We start from the raw sequence: 14808 nt of genomic DNA on the forward strand, positions 1-14808 counted from the left end.
CACTCTTTTGAGTTTAATAATATCCTTTCTATAATAGCACGCAGTATTCCAAGTGTGGCCTTACCAATGTCTTGTACAACTTCAACAAGACATTCCAACTCCTGTATTCAGTGTTCTGACCGATGAAACCAAGCATGCCGAATGCCTTTTCCCCCACTCTGTCCACCTGTGGCTCCACTTTCAAGGAGCTATGAACAGGTACCCCAAGATCTCTTTGTTCTGTAACTCTCCCCAATGCCCTACCATTAATTAAGTCCTGCCCTGGTTCAATCTCCCAAAATGCTTCACCTTGCATTTGTCTAAATTAAACTCCAATCTGCCACTCATCAACCCACTGGCCCAATTGATCAAGATCCCATTGCAATTGGAGATAACTTTCTTCACTGCCCACTATGCCACCAATCTTAGAGTCATCTGCAAACTTACTAACCATGCCTCCTATATTTTCATCCAAACCATTAATAAAAATGACAAATAACAGTGGACCCAGCACTGATCCCTGAGGCACACTGCTGGCCACAAACCTCCAGTTTGAAAAACAATTCTCTACAACCACCAAGAAGCCAATATTAACTGTCAAGAAGCCAATATTGTATCCATTTAGATACCTCATCATGGATCCCGTGAGATTTAACCTTATGCAACAGCCTACCATGCAGTACCTTGTCAAAGGCCTTGCTAAAGTCCATGTAGACAACATCAACTGCACTGCCCTCATCTACCCTTCAAAAAACTCAATCAAATTTGTGAGACATGATTTTCCATTCACAAAGCCATGTCCCTAATCAGTACTTGAGTCTCTAAATGCCTGTAGATCCTGTCTGTCAAAATGTCTTCCAACAATTTACCCACCACACATATGAGTCTCACTGGCCTGTAGTTCCCAAGCTTTTCCCTGCAGCCCTTCTTATATTCTGTCAAACACTCTTTTCCCGGACCAGGCTGATGAGGCAAGTGTCTACCTTGTTGTCACAGACAATCATATCCCTGAGTAATAGGAGGGTATCCGACATCTTCCTAATGGGAACATTGCATGTTTGGTCAGGGTGGATCACTGACTCCAGAGCAGATTTGACCTCACTGGTGATGATCTTGGCTAGAATTTTATAGTCCACATTCAACAATGAAATGGGTCATTAATTATTAATTTCCTCCCTTTCTCCCTTCTGCTTGTAGATGAGGATGCTGATGCCTTTCCTCATAAACTCTGACATGCTCCTGGTCAGAAGCATACTCTTGTACACTTCCAGCAGTTGTGGATTAACCTAGTCCCCCAGAGGCAAATACAACTTAGCCGAATGCAGTGGTATTTGTCAAGGTTCATCCCGAGCAGCTCCATTACACAAGACTCTGTGCCCTGGGCTGTCCCCAGGGACGGGGATTCTGTGCTCTACGGACTGCTTCCAGGGACATGCACTGAGACAAACATCTCACAGCAAGGTAGCACTGTTGCCTCACAGCGCCAGGGTCCCACGTTCAATTCCAGCCTCGGGTCACTGTCTGTGTGGAGTTTGCATGTTCTCGCCGTGTCTGCGTGGGTTTCCTCCAGGTGCTCCGGTTTCCTCCCACAGTCCAAAGATGTGCGGGTTAGGTTGATTGGCCATACTAAAAAAAAGTTGCCCCTTAGTGTCCTGAGATGTGTAGGTTAGAGGGTTTGGGGGTAAATATGTAGGGATATGGGTGTAGAGCCTGGGTGGGTTTGTGGTCGGTGCAGACTTGATGGGCCCAGTGGCCTCTTTCTGCACTATAATGTTTCTATGATTCTTTCTATGATTCTGTGGCTCTGGAGTCATGTGTAGACCAGGCCAGGTAAGGACAGCAGATTTCCTTCCCTAAAGGATATTAGTGAACCAGATGGGTTTTTACAACAATCAACAATGGTCTCATGGTCATCTGTAGATTCTTAATTCCAGATTTTTTAAAATTGAATTCAAATTCCACCATCTGCCATGGCGAGATTCAAACCCGAGTCCCCAGAACGTTAGCTGAGTTTCTGGATTAATAGTATAGTGATAATACCACTAGGCCATCATCTCCCCATATAAATGATGACTTTCCACCATCGGGTTTTTTGGCTCATATCTGGTCCGTTGTGGACTCATTTTTAGAGATTCTTCACTTTGATTTGTCAACAATGGCAACAGTATCACTTTATCTGCTTGTGAGGGGTCTAAACAGAATAGCTAGAGACAAACTGTTCCCATTGGCAGCAGGGTTGAGAACTAGAGAACATCAATACAAGTTATTGGCAAAAAAACCAAAGGTGACATGTGGAAAGAAGCTTTTTCCACAGCGAGTAGTTAGGACCTGGAATGTGCTGCCTGAGTGTAGATCCAGGTTCAAATCATTGTTTTTAACTGGACTAGATTAGCACCTGAAGGGGAAAGGGCAGGGTGGGGGGTGCTAGTTGAGTCACTCGAGGTACAGTGGGCTGAATGGCCTCATTCTGAGCTTATCCTATGATCTATGATCTTTGTTCTGCCATGTAACTACCAGGATGGTGGAAGGTGAATTAGATGGATCTTGGTTTTTCATTATTTAACAATTCCTATGTTCCTATTTCATTTATTAACTACCCTGTAAGCACTAAATACTTTAATTTTCTTCCAATCTCTTTATTCAGCAAAGGAATCCCAGCCTTCAATAAATTCTTGGTTTCCTTTACTCAAATGTATCTGTTCCATACCTTTCCTTTTACAATATTTCCTAACTGCTTTCAGTTATTATTTGGTATCTTTCCGAATGCTGCATTGACAAAAGATCCCAACAGAGCATCCTGTGTTCTTACATCTAATCTCCTCCCTTGTGTGTCTAATGTTGAGATTGCAACCTCTTATTAGAAATAACATGTAGTTACTGTCTCTATTTTTCATTAAACTGTTTTGAACAATTCTATAAATTGAGGGTGATAGGTTGGAGAAACTGCTGGTATGTGTGAGAAAGTGGGAGGAGCGGGGAAAGAGTTCAGCCTTTCCATTAGCTGATAAGAATGGCAGTGAGAACATCCAGAGCTCTTTCATTGCCCCAGCGATTCGTGAAGGTGGCAACTCCCCATTTGTTATTAGTGGGAATAGGTTGTTATAAGGGTGACATATGTTTGCCTATTTTACTTATTGTATATTCACTACAGGAGATCATGCACCAAATGTAATCCATCAATTTTTAAAAGGTAACTTGAGTTCTTCCAATGCTTAATTCCAATTCCATTTCTTTGAAGATCACTGTCCTATTTTCCTAGTGTTTGGTTATATTGCTGACAATTAAAATTACTTATATGTGGGATTACAAACATGTACAAATAGGAGCAGAAGTCCTCAGGGTCCTGTTTATTGGATTAGAACAGGGATTATTGCATACAGTGCAATGGGATGCGCTTCAGGCCAACATTTTAGACTTGAAATAATGGACATCTTAAAATGCTCTGCGATGATTCACAGAAATGTGAATCAGACACAGTTTGATACAAAACAATATTGGGACAGCAAATCAAGAGCTTGGCTAAAGAGTTATGTTTTAACTAATATCTTGTTGGTTGAGAGAATTCAGAGTGGATGCTTAGCTTCGGCTCAAATATAATGTTCACAGCAAGATTGTGAACAGTCTGGTTCAACCTCACAGTAGCCAGGAAGTGGAATGGAGTTGGTGATTAGGGAATGAAATTTGTGGAGGAACCAAAAACAATAACATTGGTCTTCCCAAATCTAACTGGAGGAAATTTCTGGGTGTTGGACAAGTGCAACAAATAACAGATCATATAGTGGAAGGGAGGCGTTGGGGAGGTAAACCTGGGCATTGGGAAGATAGAGTTGGGTTTAGTCAGTGTATTTATGGAAGCTGCAGCTGTGTTTATTAATGATGGTGCTGAGAAGTAACATATAATTAAGAATTGGTAAGGAGGCAAGACAGATCATTGAGGGATACCAGTGTTAAAAGTTTGGAAATGTGAAGAGAAACTTTTCTATCTGATGCCTTTGAATACAAACTCAGTAAAGCAAAAAAGTGAAAAAAACTTGAAGATACTGCAAAAACTAGTGCATAGAGATCAGAAGTGGCCTATTTTTATCTCAGGTTCTATTATTAGAACAGGGAACATTAATATTTAATATATTAACATTTTTTACAGAAGACATTTCTGAAGAGGTTTTGTTTAATTGTATTATACCAGCTTTTCCAGTCACTGTCAATAAGTAATGCCCTGCTGATCAACTTTATTAGGAGACAATTCCATGAACAATCATGGAAAATAGACAAACTTTTGTTGTTGCCTTCAAGCCAAGATAATTTTTTCTCATTTCTGGGATGTAAATGTCATTGACAATTAGGGCCTGCATTTTTTGCCCATCCCTAATTGTCCTGAGGAAGATGGTGGTGTTTGGACAGGGGAGATAAGCAAATTGAATACTTTTTTTTCTCGTCTTCTGTCCATAAGCAGAAGTGTTTTCATTTTTGAAATAGGCTGTGGCATGTTTCCTCAAACCCTTTGTTTGTGAAGTCAATTTTAAAGTAACTCACAGTAAACTGAGTTTAAGGTTAAATCAGAGTGTTGTTTATTTATACATTCAAACCTCGGGGATAGTCATCGCAACTGTACACACACACGCACATGCACACAAGAAGGAGCTAGGAAAGCAAAGAATTTTACAATTAGGAATAACTTAGAACAAAAAAAACCGAAAAAGGAATATTAATGCAAATGTATGTTAGACTCCAGATGGGTTCCCTCACACTGGAGTAAAAATTCAGGTGGGTTCAGCTAGCTGAAAGCAGAGGTTGCTGAATTCCTTTAAAGTTGGTGATTGTGCAGCCAGATGATGTTGGTATACAAATTCTTGATTTACTCTGCAAGCAATGGCAGGAATCTTCCAGGGAACCAGGATTTAAGGAGGTTTAGACTTAAGGCAGGATTTGTTGTCAGTGTGGAGTCCTGCTTTGATGGTTGAAGGCTGGATCTTAACAGCCCAGGAATGCATTTTCCAAAATCCAAAGGAGTTTGGCCATGTGGTGTGGCACATTGATGAATCAGATTAACAATCAATTTCTATGTCTCTGGTCAAAATCCATTATTCACCTTAGGAGATAGATGGTGGCTATTAGCTCCTCAGCAGGTACATTGAGTTTCAATGGCTTTCTCTCTACCATCTGCCTCTCCATTATTTATTGATTATAATGGGTCCACACGATGATAGATGTAAGGTTCCAGAAGGATGATAGTTGAGCAGAGTCCTGTACTTACTATTGGAAGATTCTAGAATTGTCGCCAACTTGCAAATCATGTGACCTGTAGCAGCCCTGTTTTTAATCCAGCAAAGTCCATTTTTAAAGAAGCAGAGAGTGAGGTTTGATGTAATTAGTTTTTGACTTCTTATGAACAGGGCAGTGGTCCTGTTCTTGAACGACTGATTTTAACCCAGCAACAGTGAAGAAACAGCGATATAGTTCTAAGTCAGGATGGTGTGTGACTTGGAGGGGAACTTTTAGTGATGTTGCCAAGCATCTACTGCTCTTGTCCTTCTGGTAGAAGTCATAAATTTGCAAGGAGCTTTGTTGAGTTGCTGCAGTGCATCCTGTAGATGGTCCTCAGTGTTATTGTTATGCTATAATGGTGGAGATGGTAAATGTTAAAGATGGTGAATGTGATGCAGATTCGGTGAGCTAATTTTTCCTGGATGGTGTCGAGATTCTTCAGTGCTGTTGGAGCTGTGTTCATCCAGGCAAATGGAAATCATTCCATCATTGCCTGACTTGTGACTTGTGGATGGTGGACAGGCTTTGGGGAATCATGATGTGAATTATTCACTGCAGAATTCTCAGCTTCTGATCTGGTCTTGTATTTACATGGCTTGTGCAGTTCAGTTTTTTTTATTGCTATCCCACAAGATATTGATAGTGGGTGTTTTCAGTGATGGTAATGCCATTCAGTGTCAAGGGTAGATGGTTAGATTCTCTAATTTTGGAGACGATGATTGTCTGGCACTTGTATGGCATGAATGTTATTTGTCATTATTCAATCTCAGTCCATTTTGCCCATGTCTAGCTGTACATGGAAACAGACTACTTCAGTATCTGAGGAGTCGCGAACGATGCTAAGCATCGTACAATCATCAGCGAATAACCCCATATATGACCTTATAATGGAGGGACAATTATTGACAAAGCAGATGAAGATGGTTGGGCCTTGGACACTATCCTGATAAGTCCTTGCAGTGATGTCCTGGATCTCTCATATTATGGATTCTCTGTTGAATATTGTTGAGTTGACACATTTGGTATGTAGCAAGCCAATCTACTGCATTACGGAGTAATATAACGAGGGTTCACACATGTCCATTTCATGAGCTCCTGATATCAATCTTATAAAGTTTACTTATTAGCCACAAGTAGGCTTACATTCGCATTGCAATGAAATTTCTATGAAAATCTCCTAATCGCTACACTCTGGAGCCTGTTCAGGTACAGTGATGGAGAATTTAACATGGCCAAGTCACCTAACCTGCATATCTTTGGACTGTGGAAGGAAGCCGGTGCACCTGAAGGAAACCATGCAGACACAAGGAGAATGTGCAAACTCCACACAGTGACCCAAGCCGGGAATTGAACCTGGGTCCCTGGCACTGTGAGGCAGCAGTGCTAACCACTGTGCTACCATGCCACCCAATTATCAATTATATCTTAAAATATCAATTACAAATATCAATTTGTATCTTAAATCCATCAATCTGTTTCATTCCTTAATCCTTAACACCTTTACCTAGCAATAATCAGCCTCAGTTTTGAAAATTTCTGTTGACCCCAGACTGAATAGCTCATTGAGAAAAACATTCTAGATTTGTACCGCCATTTGTAGGAAGAATTGCTTTCTGTTTAACCTCCTAACTCTGGTTTCCTCTTTATTCTGGACTCCTCCAACCAGAGGAAATATTTTCTCACTATCTGCCCTATGAAATTCTTTAATCATCTTTAAACACCACAATTAAATTGCCTCTTAATCTCCCACCCTCCTGGAAGCATAAACTTCACCTGTCTCATGACTTCATGTAATTTAATCTTTTTATTCACTGTATTAATCTGTTATGATTCTCTACCAGACACGCAAGTATTTGATCTGATTAGGGACTAATAACTTTAAAGTTTTAGATTCATGACATTTGCCATAATAAAGCCGTAAGATTCCATGGGTTTTGAACAAACAAAAGTAAACTTTACTATGCAATACCAGAAAGGTAAAACTTATGCTCTAAATTAGATATTATGGCATATTCATAGTTCATATGGGATCTCTGCAAACTAACAAGAAAACTGCAGCCCAGCACACCATAGTGCACAATAAATGGTAAATGTGACCAAGACAGATTCCACAGATTTCACCACAGCCCACTTAGACGTGAGTGAACAGTGAGTCAGTCAATCTCATTGAAACTCTGTCTCTCTCACAAGAGATTCCAGAATTCACCTTCAAAGATCTCATATTAGAATTCTCTCCAAAAGTTGTCCTGCTAGGAAAACCTCAACAATGATCTACCTCACAGCATTTGAATCTTGGCTCCCAAGAATCCATTCCCCTAGATTCCTGAATCTGCACTCCAGCACTAACTCACAAGCACAACATCAGTTCTTTGGCCATGGTGAGCAGAGTACTCCTGATCCAAAGGGATAAGGAGTATACAGAAGGTCCTTTACCCCAACACCCCACAGCACAGAGTCACCAATCTTGTCACCCAGCCTGCAGGTGCAGCAGGTGGTCAGGAAGGCTAATGGGATGCTGGCCTTCATAGCGAGGGGGATTGAATATAAAAGTAGGGAGGTCTTGCTGCGGCTGTATAGGGCATTGGTGAGGCCGCAGCTGGAGTACTGTGTGCAGTTTTGGGCGCTGTACTTACGCAAGGATATTTTGGCCTTGGAGGGAGTGCAGAGGAGGTTTACTAGGCTGATGCCGGAGTTGAAGGGGTTGAGCTATGAGGAGAGGCTGAATAAACTAGGCTTGTACTCGTTAGAGTTTATAAGAATGAGGGGAGATCTCATTGAGACGTATAAGATGATGAATGGGATGGATAGGATAGAAGTGGAGAGACTCTTCCCGCTCAGAAAGGACAGTAGGACTAGGGGGCACAGCCTCAAGATAAAGGGGGGGGCGGTTTAGAACGGAGTTGAGGAGGAACTTCTTCACTCAAAGGGTGGTGAATCTCTGGAATTCTCTGCCCGTTGAAGTGGTGGAGGCTGCCGCGCTAAATATTTTTAAGACGCGGGTTGATGGGTTTTTGATAAGAGAGGGGATTAAAGGTTATGGGGAGAGGGCGGGAATGTGGAACTGAGACACGACAGATCAGCCATGATCTTATTGAATGGCGGGGCAGGCTCGAAGGGCTAGATGGCCTACTCCTGCTCCTATTTCTTATGTTCTTATGTTCTTATCTTCTGTGCCTTCTTCAATCTCCTGAGATTCTCCTGAGCTGAACACTTAAAGTCTGCCAACTACAGCCCTTTCACTTCTGGCAGCATTTTTCCCCTGCAACTTGACTTTCAAGTTTGCTGATGACACCACCACAGTGGGTCGAATCTCAAACAATGAAGTAGAGAATCTGGTGAACTGGTGTGGTGACAATAATCTCTCCCTCAATGTCAACAAAATGAAGGAGAATGTCATCGACTTCAGAAAGCATAGAGGAGAACATGCCCTTGTCTACATCAATGGGGATTAAGTGGAAAGGGTTGAGAGCTTCAAGTTTTTAAGATTTCCAGATCACCAACAACCTGTCCTGGTTCCCCACCCCCCATGCTGACACTATAGTTAAGAAAGCTCACCCATGTCTCTACTTTCTCAGAAGACTAAGGAAATTTTGCATGTCAGCTACGACTCTCACCAATTTTTACAGATGCACCATAGAAAACATTCTTTCTGGCTGTATCACAGCTTGGTATGGCTCCTGCTCTGCCCAAGACTGCAAGAAACTACAAAAGGTCGTGAATATAGCCCAATCCATCACGTAAATCAGCCTCCCATCCGTTGACTCTGTCTACACTTACCCTTGCCTTAGTAAAGGAGCCAGCAAAATTAAGGACCATATGCAACCCGGACATTCTTCCATCTTCTGTCGGGTAAAAGAAACAAAAGTCTGAAGTCACATTCCAATCAACTCAAGAACAGCTTCTTCCCTGCTGCCGTCAGACTTTTGAATGGATCTACCTTGCATTAAGTTGATCTTTCTCTGCACCCTAGCTATAAATGTAATACTACGTTCTGCACTCCCTTGTTTCCTTCTGTATGAACAGTATGCTTTGTCTATATGGCTTGCAAGAAATAATACTTTTTACTGTATACTAATACATGCGACAATAAATAAATCAAATCAAATCACTTTCTTTACTCCCCTCTTTCGTTTTTCTTAATTGGGACCTCTCTATGTTCCCAGTCTGTGACACCCCTTTTGGGACCTCTCAATGTTACTTGTCTGGGACTCCTCTTTTGTGACCTCTACCTTTCTCTCTCCCTATCTCCAATCTGGGACTTCTCTTCTGGGACCTCTAACTGTCTCTCTCACTCTCTGCAGTTCAGGACTCCTTTTTTGGAACCTCTCCCTGTCCCCTCTCCCTGGAACTCTTCTCAATGGTGGTACCCATTCCCAGTCACGTGATCTGGTTTTCCCACCATTGTCTTTTTCCCTTTGCACAGGATCACTGGGTCTGTCCTTGGCCCAAAGAACTTCAAAATGCCAGTCTGCACATATGCCCAGATTTCCTGACCCCTATCCAGACTTGGAGTTCACAACCTGAGCCCGACAGTAAGTTTAGTGAATCTAGGATGCATCTCCTCCAAGGTCAATATCTCTTGCAAAGACTCTGATGGTATTCAAAAGTTACCTGTTTGTCCAAGTGTTTGGTCATTTGCCTTAATATTTCTTTGTGATAGAATATTAAATTTTGTTTGATAATTCTGGAAGTGTTTTATTGATATAAGTTGGTGTGCTTGAGGTGTGGTGCAGATTCCGGATGGGATCTGATCTTTATGTAACATAATATACAGCAGAAATAGATTGGGTTGTTAAGCAGTTCTACTTTTTCTGGAGAATTGTGAACACCTGGAATGTCTTGTTGGTTAATGTAATGTCTTGGCCACCGTGTCATCTTCTGGGATAGACAAACACAACAAGGAAAAACCCAGAGCTTCTGAGGGAAAATATTCTTGAAAAACCCCTCTCCGACCTCCTCAGAATATTGAAAATAATCCAGGAAATCACATAGACGTCCATAGGATGTAATCTCTACTCAGTCAGGAACCTGTCCAGTTCCGTCTTGATATTTGAACTTAAAAAATGAAGTTGTGATGAGCAAACATTGCCAGCAATTGAAAAAATTGTTGACATTATTTTATTGGGGAAAGAACTTTCTGGAATAAGGCACCCATCACTACATCCACAGAGTTTAACCTTGCCCTGCAGTTTGAATATCATTAGTTCCATTATTAGCTGGAAGTATGATAACGGTAATGACAGTGGAGGTTCTGGGAACCGCGTGAATGATGGGGTCAACAGTCTATCTCCTTAACCAACAGGATTTAAAGATAGGGAAAGAAACAAAAGAAAGATGGAAGAGGAAAAAAAGTGAATTAGAGTCAGGGTTGAGGATATAAAAGATTGGATGAAGTGGGAGAGTAAAATAGAGACTGAAAGAAGTATATTATTGATTTATTAGTTTATTTATTAGTCACAAGTTTGCTTACATTAACAATACAATGAAGTTACTGTGAAAATTTCCTAGTCACCACACTCTGGCACCTGTTCAGGTACATAGGTAGAATGCACCGAACCAGCACATCTTTCGGGCTGTGGGAGGAAACCGGAACATCCGAAGGCAGCCCATGTAGACATGGGGAGAATGTGCAGACTCCGCACAGACAATGACCCAAGCCAGTAATCGAACCCAGGTCCCTGGTGCTGTGAGGCAGCAGTGCTAACGATTGCAGAAAGGGCAGTTAATGTGTAAATCTGACAACTTTAAAAATAATGGAAGGTTGAGGGTGAAATGTGGGGTTTATGCAAAGGAAACTGGGGTGGATTGGGGAGACAGATAGTGGTCACCAGTTCAAATCTCACCACGGCAGTTGGTGCAATTTAAATTCAATCAATAATCAGGAATTGAAAAGCTGGTCTCAGTTATAGTGACCAAGAAACCATTGTTAGTAATCTGCAGTCCTTACCTGGTCTGGCCTGCTCGTGACTCCAGACCCACAGCAGTGTAGTTGGCTCTTAACTGCCTCCTAAAACGGTGTAGCAAGCCACTTACTGCGAGGACAATTAGGGATGGGCAATGAGCGCTGTCGTTGCCAATGACACCTATCTTCCATGGAAGAAAAAATTTTTAAAAACTTCAGGAGCCTCACAATTCATGCTGTACAATTTGCCCATTTAAACGATGCGTGTTGTGTACACACTATTGTTTCTCCAGCAAGACCTGACTTTTTCTTTTAAGTGCATTGTTGAGTGATTAAGGATATTCCAAAGGGATAGAATTATATGTGAAGGTGGCACATTGGCACAGGTGGTTAGCACTGCTGCCTCACAGCACCAGGGGTTTGAATCCCTAGTCGTCACATTCCAGGCACCGGAATGTGGTGAATAGGGGAATTTCACAGTAACTTCATTGCAGAGTTAATGTAAGCCTACTTGTGACTAATAAATAAACTTTACATGTGAGGATGTTTCTCTATTATTTGTTTAAAATACTGGTCAGATTACACCAGCAGGAAGATTCTTCCCTTTAAGCTCACCTTCCTTCTATCTCCCCATCCAGAAAGATGTCCATTTTAGCTGCTAACACTCCTGCTGATTGGTCAACATGACAGAATGAGTAACTCGCTGATGCCTCGGGCTGCTTGCTGCTCTCAGGGTTTTATAGACTGAAGAAAATATTTCATTGTGTTCTCCAAGGTAAGTTCAAAAATTTTTTTTCAACTCTCCATATCTGTTTTTCCACATTAAAATGATTCTCAAATAAACAGAAACAACTGGACTGTCAAAGTATGTCTGAGACGGAAAAAACATTCAATATATTCAATTGTATTTTCAGCCCTCGATTCAGACGTTTATCCCAGTCCAGAGATTTGAGCAAGAATTTAGCTAGCACTCTCAGTGCAGTACTGAAGGATGTGCTACTGTGTCAGTGATGCCATTTTCAGATGAGACATTAAACCGTTAGGTGGATGTGAAAGATCCCATGCCACTATTTTGAAGAAGAGTAGGGAACCTCTCCTGGGTTTCCTGGTCAATATTTATCTCACAATCAGTGCCACTGAAAACAGATTATCTGGTCTTTATCACATTGCTGAGTATAGAATCTTGCTGTGTGCATTGTGTTTCCTACCATACAACAAGGATTAAACTTCAAAAGGTCTTAATAAGCTTTAAGGTGTTTTGGGATGAACCGAGATCATGAAAAGTGCCGAGTTAGAGACAAAATTGGTGGAAACAGTCAACAGATCAGACAATGTCCGTAGAATGAACATGGTGGAGAAAGACTTGCATTTCAGTCATGTTCAGAACACCATGACACTTTACAGCCAATAAAACACTTACGAAGTATTGTCGCTGCTGTAATGTAGGGTTAATGTTGATTATAACACTGATGGCTTCACAGTTCCAAAGAAAGGTCATGGATCTGAAGCATTAACCTTCCTTCCTCTTTTTACAGATGCTGCCTGACCTACTAAATTTTACCCACCATTTTCCGATTTCATTTCATTTACATTATTCTATTCAGGCGGTTGCTATCTTCCATAACAATGTAAATCCATCACCTGTACCATCAGGCCCCTGAATGTGTCTTTAGCACTCAGCATAAAACAAAAAGAACTGAACTGGGGCAAGTTAAAGGCAATTCGAATGAAAGATCAGTGACCTGAAAGATTAGAAGAGAATCTAAAACTAGGGATCACTATTTAGAAACAAGGAGTTGTTTGTTTAAGACAGAGGTAAGGAGAAATGTTGTCTCTCAGAGACATATGAGGCTTTGGAACTCTCTTGCTCAAAAGGCAGTGGCAGCAGAGTGTTTGAATATGTTTTAAGGCAGAGATAGATAGATTCCTGATAAACAAGGGAATGAAAGGTTGTCAAGGGTAGACAGAAGATTACAGTCAGATCAGCCATGATGTTATTGAGTAGCAGCACGGGCTGAAGGGGCCAAATAGCCTACTCCTGCTCCTAATTCACATGCTCATATGTTAATTTTTTCTCTCTCCACAGATACTGCCTGACTTGCAGGGTATTTCCAACATTTTTGTTCTGATTTCAAAAAGTTAAAGAAGCTTACTTGTTGAAAATGCTGTGTGACTGCCGCAAAACAAGCCTTTACGGTGGTGAATCTAGTGTTTTCATGTAACCATGATTTACAAAGTAGTACAGAGCACTTTGTGAATTTATGGGGCACTTGTGAGCTTTTGAAAGTCATGCAGTATAATGAGAGCATCACTTGTACATCCTCCCACATTAGTACAATACTGACTCACAGAGTGTGAAGCTCTAACAAATGTCATCAGAAAATAAATGAGGTTTAATGTTAAGAGCATATGACTATGAGACATAGGAGCAGAATTAGGTCATTTGGTCCATCAAGTCTGCTTTGCTATTCAATCATAGCTGATATTTTTCTCATCCCCCATTATTTGCCTTCTCCCCATAACCCTTGATCCCTCCCCCTTATTAATCAAGAACCTATCTATCTCTGTTTTAAAGACATTCAATGACATGGCCTCCACACCCTTCTGTGTCAAAATGTTCCACAGATTCACCACTTTCTAGCTGAAGAAATTTGTCCTCATATCTGCTTTAAAGGATCATCCCTTTAGCTTGAGGTTGTGCCCTCTGGTTCTAGTTTTCCCTACTAGTAGAAACATCCTCTCCACATCCACACTATCCAGGTCTTGCAGTATCCTGTGAGTCTCAATAAGATCCCCCTCATCCTTCTAAATTCCAGTGAGTACAGAACCAGAATCCTCAACTGTTCCTCATATGACAAGCTCTTCATTCCAGAGATCATTCTTGTGAACCTCCTCTGGACCCTTTCCAAGGTCAGCACATCCTTCCTTAGATATGGGGCCCAAAACTGCTCACAATACTCCAAACAGGGTCTGACCAGAGCCTTATACAGCCACAAGAAGTACATCCCTACTCTTGTATTCAAGCCCTCTCGACATGAATGCTAACATTGAATTTGCCTTCCTAACAGCCATCTGAACCTGTATGTTAACCTTAAGAGAATCTTGAACAATGACTCCTAAGTCCCTTTGTGTTTCTGATTTCCTAAGCATTTTTCCATTTAAAAAATAGTCTCTGCCTCCATTCCTCCTTCTAAAGTGCATAACCTCACACTTTTCCACATTGTATTCCACCTGCCACTTCTTTGCCCACTCTCCTAACCTGTCCTAGTCCTTCTGCAGCCCCCCTGCTTCCTCAATATCACCTGTCTCTCTACATATCACTGTATCATCTGCAAACTTGGCAACAGTGTCTTCAGTTCCTTCCTCCAAATCATTAATGTATACTGTGAAAAGCTGTAACTCAACTTTAAAAAACAGAATTAAACAATGTGTGGGGTTGGGGGAGAGGTATGGGGGGGTGGGCAGAGATTGTGAGGGGGTTTGGAAATGAGCAGGCTAATTTTTATACAAGAACACAAGAAATAGAAGCAGGAGTAGGCCATCAAGCCCTTAAAACTTGCCCCACCATTCAATATGATCATGGCTGATCTATGCCGGCCTCAACTCCTTTTCTGTGCCATTTCCCCATATCCCTCTATTCCTCAATCAATCAAATGTCTCTC

The 14808-nt window shown here is 41.4% G+C and overlaps 1 protein-coding gene across 2 annotated transcripts in view; it reads left to right on the plus strand.

Moving 5' to 3' along the window:
• The window catches only part of LOC145353604 (syntaphilin-like), a 44346-nt gene that overhangs the window by 7954 nt on the left and 21584 nt on the right, over positions 1-14808 (plus strand). For both annotated transcript variants that reach the window (XM_080204363.1, XM_080204364.1), the window contains exon 2: positions 11785-11921. The gene's annotated coding sequence lies outside the window, so the exon portion shown is untranslated. The remainder of the gene's footprint in view (positions 1-11784; positions 11922-14808) is intronic.

Source organism: Carcharhinus amblyrhynchos, chromosome 16 (genome assembly GCF_965287045.1).
Source record: "Carcharhinus amblyrhynchos chromosome 16, sCarAmb.v2.hapA, whole genome shotgun sequence".
In the NCBI taxonomy this organism is placed as follows: Eukaryota; Metazoa; Chordata; class Chondrichthyes; order Carcharhiniformes; family Carcharhinidae; genus Carcharhinus; species Carcharhinus amblyrhynchos.